This window comes from Ammodytes marinus (genome assembly GCF_949987685.1).
Source record: "Ammodytes marinus genome assembly, chromosome: 5".
NCBI classification, from domain to species: domain Eukaryota; kingdom Metazoa; phylum Chordata; class Actinopteri; order Uranoscopiformes; family Ammodytidae; genus Ammodytes; species Ammodytes marinus.
In genome coordinates, this window is record NC_137234.1 from 10,811,311 (window position 1) to 10,819,757 (window position 8,447).

The following is an 8,447-nucleotide window of genomic DNA, read 5'->3' on the forward strand; positions in this document are numbered from 1 at the left end:
CCTGCTTTTGCATAGCTTATTTAACTTTGTAAAGATGGTCCAAGAGCAACCAAGTTTGAGCAACACGAGTTTAGTTACACCTGCAAATAGTGTTTTTCCTGCTAATTTGGATGACACTTTTGCTTGTTAGTTGTCATTACTCTTTTTTTGCCTCACAAAATATTGCAACACACTGTGATGCCATTTTTGACTTTTCACCACTTGAGCTAGCTGTTTTAAACAAAAGTTTTTAGTGCGGCATATTCCTGCTGTATGCTCTCGAGGACAATGAGGTGTTTACAGCAGAAAATAAGTGTTTCCTTGGCTGGGTATTGGGAACCACTACTGAATCACAGTGTCACAACAAGAACTGCCAAAGAAAAACGAAAAAAAAAAAACATTTCTAGAGAAGAAATAAAAAAATGTGTCACAGATTATGACTTTTAAAGCAGCAAGCCTACACCAAATCTGTCTCCCTCTCCCTGCCTGTATGAGCAGCTGAGCTGTCAGGAGGGAGGACGGATTGGCTCGGAGCCTCCACATGTCAAAAGCAGAAGTTACTGTAGCGTGGAGAGAGAGAGAGAGCGCTTTTGGTGCACCCTCAGCTGACCCACACCCACCCTCACACCACCAGTCAAAGCTCCCAGACACAGGCAGCGGGTGTGGGTTGTTTGGACACAGCTGGTGGACAGGCCGCGGGCTCCGACAAAGATCAGGTTGAATCAGGCATCCCCGGTCCATTCGCCGGATCCCTCCCTCCCTCCCTCCCTCTCTCCCTCCCCAAAACCAAACATACAAACCCTCCCTTGGTCATGTCTTGATAGTAGAATAATTTGTTATTCCGCTCGGTTTAAATAAGATCCTGCAAGAAATGACACCGCTTCAGCACTTCTTTCTTCTCCTTCATTCCGTTATAGCACATAAAAAGGAGAATGTTCCATATAATTCATGCTGCTCTCTTGCACCACTTGAAGCGGTACCGGCAGCGGCTTGAGGGTTTGGACCATTTTGGGTTATTTCAGCTGTGGTTTGTGCTCAGGCAAAAGGGTGTAAATCCTCAGAGCGTGAACCCGACATAAATCTGTACAGACTGTCAGACCTTCTTGTGTTTCCAATTTGGCTTCACGACACCGACTTGCACACTTGATGTGTGTTTTGCATTTCATTATGGACAACCACGGATATTTTGGAGGAATTGGCACAGCGGGGGCACGATTAATTAATCATAAACTATTAAAATCGCACCTTATGAATTCATAGAAATACACTATGACTCATTTCCACAAGCTTTATGAGCAGCTGCTACTTGGGTGTTCGTTTAGGGTTAAACATTATGACTTTTTTTTTTAATTTTTCTCTTCACAGTGTGGCGCTGGTCGACTCATTTGCAACTGTTTATTTAACAGTCTGCAGTCTAGTCATTAGGAAGATTTTTTACTAATGACAGTGAGTGACCACATTCAGTTCAGACGTAAATGACCATGTGTCTCCCTTTGTCTTTTGTTCTGTCTCTCGTGGTTTTGTGCGTGCACACACACACACACACACACACACACACACATACACTTTTCTAGCCTGCCAGCCTGGAACTACATGTTGCTGACATGTCCTGCTTGTGCAACGGAGTCAGTCAGATGGCTGAGTATGGGAAAGTCTGCAGAGTGACTCACGTCTCCTAAACTATGTCACTCATGACACTGCTTCAATCCACTCAGCACAGCTTGTCTCATGCACACTGACATCTGTCTGGCATTGTGCTGTGGCATCACCATAATAACAGACTGGAACAAGTCTCATTTTTCCTCTGATGCCTCATTGTTATGTTCACCAGCGTTTAACTACCCTGAAGGGGAAGTCATCATGAATGGCCATTCAAATGAGCTCAAACTACCCCCTTTTATGTGCTATCACTGTAAGAAAGTCATTTCACGATACTCAGAGCCAGTTGAACCGTTGTTATTATAAAAATGATTGTTTTAATGCAGCTGTAAAGCCTCCAGCCTCACGATATATAAACTGTTTGAAGAGGGCCAGTTGAAGCACTGCTTAGATTTGCTCTGTAAGACTTCAAAAAGAACCAAATAAGTTTGTTTAGGACTGCGTCTTAAAATAGTGATTCCCTTCAAAGTAAGTGAAAAAAAAGGGAGCAAATTATTTTTTTACACAGAAGACAATGCGGCATTCCATAGTTATTTCTTGCAGCGTGATCCCCTCCTGGCATGTGCTCATTCTGGAATAAACCGTTGCCTAATATAACCCAGAACAATATGGATGCCCTGACAATGAATGATGCTTCTAGTTAACCCTGTATTTATATCTTCATACTGGCTTGGATTGTGCCCCATTGTCCAACTCAATTGCTGTTTCCGTGCCTCCTGAAAGAGGCTAATTTGTCTTCATCAAAAAAGCATGCCCGCAGAAAATCAGAACACCTAAAAAAAAACATGCTGCCTCCATCCGAGCTGTCCATATAGTGAGCTCTCATTTTTCTCTCTTGCACTCAAAATTTAAATCCTATCCCATTATGATGGTGACAGACTTTATCCTCCGCACTGATGGACACAGCTCCGACACTCCAACCGTCACCTCCCTGACCTGAAAAACGTGTTGTCGCAGTCTGGTGGTATTGTGTCTGTGTCACATGATCTATTGCATTGAGTGTTTCCAATGCTTCATAATAACTAATGTGTTGATGATGACACTTTTCCGTTTCTCTCCGCTGATCCCACCTGAGGTCCTCCCATCATTCCACACCACACTGATTACGCAGGCGACAGTGAGGGAGCGCTGGGTTTAAAGTGATGGATAAGCACTTGAACAAGAGAAAGAAAGCCATTGACAGGGATGTACACACAGAGGTTATGCTACACCACCTGAGTGGCAACACCTTTTGTTCCCCTGACAGCTACTCCCACTTTGCTATAACTGATCTCCAAGTGGCTGCAACCTCTTTTTGTATGGCGAGCTAAAAAAAAAAAACTTCAAGTTCAGTGATTTCTGATGACAGAGACCACATTAATGCTGTGTATAATGTGTTAATGCAGGGGTTAGATTTAGTTAGCGTTTAAGATTTAGGTTTGAGGGCATTTAAGACATTCCAGCCACCAATCATTTTGCAACCGTGATGATGTGTAAACAGGAGAACAATCAAATTGCAGTCTTTGACGAAATGTAATCGTTAATTGAATGTGTTATTATGTGATTAGAAATCCAATGCTTGTTACACATCAACAAAGACCATGCAGGAGAACTACACTAGGACTGACCCCCGCTGTGCAGATGAAGCTCGATATAAACTGCATACAATTAGGTTCCTAATCAGGTTTAGATATGCACATCTGAGCAACCAAGCAGGTTTTCACTGAGGATTTTGAAAGCGCTGTTTTTCTTTGTCCTTGTCCACACTGTTGGCCATGAGGTTGAAATCAACAAGCTCGCTCAGTTGAAACTAGTATTTTTAGAATATGACTTTGGTTTCCTTTTTTTTCAACAGCTTTCTGCTCAAATTATGAAAATAAAATCCAGTTTTCCTTGCTTATTGCATGCAGTTGTTATTGTCTTGTTATGTTAGGGAACATGAATGTGTTCTGCTGTGTTGCGCAACTTGATTTCTTTTTTGTGTGACTCAATACTTTATGTCCTATTTGATCAGGTAGATTGCAAAGAGTGTTTTGTCTAAAGAATGGAGCTGGCAAAAAGACTCAGTCAGCTTATAAGGTTAATGCTGAAACATCCTCATTTTAAGCTGCCGTCATGGATGGACCAATAAAAGGAACAACACATTTAAAAAAATATATGTCATCCACAATATCAAACATTAAATAATTATGGTCGCCTTCACCACAGACACAATGTATGATAGGAATTCATTTGTCTCTAAAGTACAGCATCCATTTTGTCTGAAACTACTGTTCATGAGAAGAATTTCTTGTGAAAAAATAAAAAACACATTTTAATTATGCATTTCATCAACTTCATCATAGTCAAATTCATTTATCTGATCTTTCCACACACGGCAGCTATTGAAAATCACAAATATGGTAATAGTTGTCTCACAAGTGTGTGTGGAGAGGGGATGGTGGGCACCTGCGATACAAGGATACTTAACATTTACACTTGAAGATAATGTTTACAGGGATCTTAACACATGATCATTAACCTTAATACTTTGTGTCTGTATGTGTGGTGTGTCTGTGTGTTTCCTTCAGTATCAGATTCAAGCAATTCCCTGCCTGGCACAGGTGTTGGACTGTTTTCAAAGGTCAAGTGTGTGTTTTTTAGAAGTTGATCTCAAGGGAAAGTCCTCTCTTTGGCTAATTAGACAGATCCGTCTCTCAAAGGCCACACGTTGGCTTATTCCAGGCTAAAGAAGGGAAATCTCTCTGGTGACCTTTTTAATGAGCACTGTCTGCAATAGGAGTCAGACAGACAGTGGAAATGGTAATGACTGTGACAATAGTTTCAGGTCATTAAGAGTGGCACAGAGGCCGTGCACATGGTCCGGCTTTCTTTCATTGTCTCCGCCTCATTACATTTGAACTGAGTGAGAGACGCAGATCGTTTTGAAAGCAAAAAAAAAAGAAACGCCCGAATGAAACCAGACGCCATTCACAGATACAGTTTGTCTAATTAGGGAAGTGTTGATTGACAGACAAACTTACTTTGTGAGGACACATTGCCACGCGAGAGTGTGAGAGTGTATGTGTGTGTGTGTGTGTGTGTGTGTGTGTGTGCCCGTGTTTGAATGCATCAGAAACAGAAAGCAAGCCGGAGACTGAAAGACGGGATGTGCCACCTGTCTATATCCTGTGCTCCTTCCTTAATATTTCGCATCTGGTCATCGGGTGTTTGGTTGGCAAAAGCACATCAAGGACACAATGTTTACCCACCATCAAATATGAATAAGGCACTCTGGCATCATGCAAGAGCCAGACAGCTTAGAAGCACATTTTTTCAATATATTTTAAAGCTCAGACATGAAGTCAAGCAGAAGAGACTTGCCTCGGCAGAAAAATGGCATCTGTTGTTTGTTCAAATGCCTAGAAGAATCTGTGTACGTTTTGAGCAAATGAAAATCATTAAAAGAATAAAAAAAACAAGAATATGTTGGTGTTTTGGAGTTCAAATCATGTACACACAGGGAAACTATGTGTAAATGGATGAAGAGGTATTAACAAACAAAGGGAATGGACAGAACAAAATGAAATCACGAGCAGTTGGCTTCACATATGGCGTCATGTAGTTGCTGCCAATAGAGATAGCTGAAAGGGATTAACACTTTTCGTTCCCAACTCGTAGAAGCCTGGGTGGCGGTGCTTTGTGGATATACAGCAGTAGTGTGGCTTTGGAGTCCGAAGAGGCCTGAGTGGATTTGGTCCCCTCTAGAGACTCACCCAGCCTGTTTGTCCATGTGCCTTAGGGAATGAAAGGTTTTCTACGCTGCTGCTCGACATACTTTCCATTTGCCATCACCATATAATCACACCATCAGGGACAAAGGGGCAGTTCTCCTGGTCTTCTTTGTGTTGTCTATGTTTAGCTGAGTCTTCTTCTTTGCAATGTCTGTTTCCAGCCGTCAAGTACTCTCGCTCACTGGCACATTTTTCTACTCCACTCTCTCAGTATTTCTCAGCTCCCTCTGCCTTTACTTGTCCGAGAGGTTTGTTTTGACATTTCCCACTGTTTATATCCTCCGCAGGCACGACCATCTGCGGCTGACCTTGACCGCACCGCGTTGTCCCCCCCCCCCCCCCCCCCCTCCTCACCCCCCCAAGCAGGGACCCATGTTATTATCATCCAGGGCAACTTTTCGTAGAGTGGAAAAGGATTGTCACGACCACAAAATGCACCAGTTTCACATTAGAACTGCAGAGGGAAGCGCACACACAAATCCCTCATCCTGGCTCAGCACTTGGTGGGTGAAATGAAAACAAAAGGCGAGTGGCGAGCCCGAGCAGGGATGGGGCTGCTGATAAAGATCTGTCAATAGCGCGTTTTACACGGGACAGAGGGATGGAAGGAGGGAGAGAGAAAGAGAGGGATGAAGGGAGGGAGGAATAGTCAAAGGGATTGGGGGCGCCGAGCAGGGGCCCAAAGTTTTTTCGAGAGTTGCAGAAAAAAGTCCCGCTGGACAAATATGCATCCTCAATTGAAACATGTTTTTTTTTCTGAAACAGGTTGCCTTGTGAAGGAATTTAGGGAATGGGGCAGATTCCTTTTGAGAGGCTGCTACCTTCAGACTACCTTCTCCAAGACCACCACCCCGCACCCCACTAAAAAAAACATTCCTCCATCAGCCTGTCAGTCTTGCAGAGGTGTAGAAAGAGTTGTACTGGCCAAGCCCCGGGTTTGACGATCCTCATGATACTCATCTACAAGAACGTGAAAAAAAAGCCTTGCACGGACAGACACCTTTCACCAGAGCAAATTCCACAATCGAGGTGACACAAAATGCAGAAGCCTAGTGCCTGCTAGTGCTGATATATATATATACTGGAACCAGGGCCGTAAATCTGATTATCTGGCTTTTTTCAGACTCTAATAAGACTGTAAAATAGTCATGTGTTATACGTAAAGTGTCGCCCAGAAGTGCGGCTGACCTCATTTTGTTAATGTATTTTTTCGTGGTGGAACAAAGCTGTTGATGGTATTTTTCTGAAGCAATATGACCCGGCGCTGAATTCCACAGGCACACATTAAATTACAGCCTAGTGCCGCTGAAAGCATGCACAGGATTGCAGTTGAAGATGTACAGCAGCCCTGGTTATGAGGGAAACAGACATTATCCACTGGGCCCGGCCGTTTGCAAATGGTTTCCATTGCCAAGGAAAGAGAGTATAATCCTGAAAAGGGATTATGTACGGGAGGCTGAGAATTTATACAAATAGCTTCCAGGCGACATCTCTCATTCATTCACAAGCCATTCTTAAGCTTGTGTTGAGTCTATAAAGGTGTACATTTCTTCATTAGTTTTCTCCCCTGGAATTGCAATCATAACATCTATATACATGAAACACTACCTGGAGCAGAATGTCAGTCTTCCCAAGTTCCTTTAACAAGGGGGATAAGTGCTGGTGGAAAAGAGTGTCAAGGGGCCACCGACAGTGATACAGAAACCAAACAGTGGAGTCAGTGTGCTAATGCTGATTGGTCAAGGTCTGAAAAGTTAGCCGGGTAGAGAGAGAGAGAGAGAGAGAGAGAGAGAGAAAGAGACGGAGCAAATACAGGCGCATCAGCGATCCTTAGTGAAGAGACACAGGGGGAAGAGGAAAGGAACGGAAGACATTATGGAGACAAAAAAGACAGTAGTGGAAGAGAGAAAGCAGAGGTCCTCTCATGTCGCTTATCTGGCTAACATAAGGAATCTCAATAGAAGTGCAGGTTGTGTGCTCTGTGCTATCTCACAGGCGACAGAAGAGCGGCCTGGGGAATGCAGCATGCCTAAAAGGAGCTTCAGTGCACCGCTGGCTGGGGAATTAATAGCAGAGGCATTGCAATGTCTGGGATAAGAATGAAAGGCTGAGGGAGGACACAAAGATGGGGAGGGGGGCGGCAACGGAAACCGGCTAACATCAGGGACTGATCCTCTGACAATTTATGTTTGAGGCATAACATTTAGAAGGGCATGAAAAATTCTGCAGGGAAGCTCCCACATATGAACAAAGACACAGACCAGACTTAAAGGAGGGGAGATAATGCATTGAACTTAAATTTGTTCAGTGGCATAGCTCGGTTGGACTTTCTCAGTGTTTGTATTTCCCACAAGCTCTCTGCTGTTCCTTCTTGGAGGCCTACACACTATGGAGTGTATTGTGTACATCAACTGGCCCCAAAATACCACCTTAAGTGGATGGTTGTGTAAAGGTTCCTAGTTTTAATAATTTAATAATAGTTATTTCTTCAACATTTGGTCATACCAAGCCTTATTCTAAGGAGGAAATGTTATTCTGTTAAATCATATAAGCTTCAGGGAGCAGTGATTTTGTTTATGTTAACTTCCTTGGTGGTACACCCTAGATCAAATAAGGGGGAACCTCTATTTGAAACATTTTCAAGGATGCAGCTCTTTCATATATGACTGCTGGGGAGGAAAGTACAAGTATGATTGCAGATGGTGGATACAATAGCAGGAAAAGTCATTAATCTATGAATGGCTGCTGAAAGGAGACTCTCCAATGTGAACTAAAACGTAATGTGTTCCTGTGTAACCACGATAGGCAGAGCATACGTGAAAGGAATCATTTGGGAAATACTCTTATTCAGTTTCTTTTTCAAGGGCTGGATGATAAGAAGATTGATTCCACTCATGGCTGTTGGGTAAAATACCGTATGTGGATGGAGCCAAGAGAAGGTTAGCTTAGTTTAGAATAATGACTGGAGGCCAATGGAAACAGTTAGCCTGGCTCTGTATAAAGGTAACACATCCAGGGTCACTATCTCACTTATAATGTGTCAAACCTTGTTTCTGA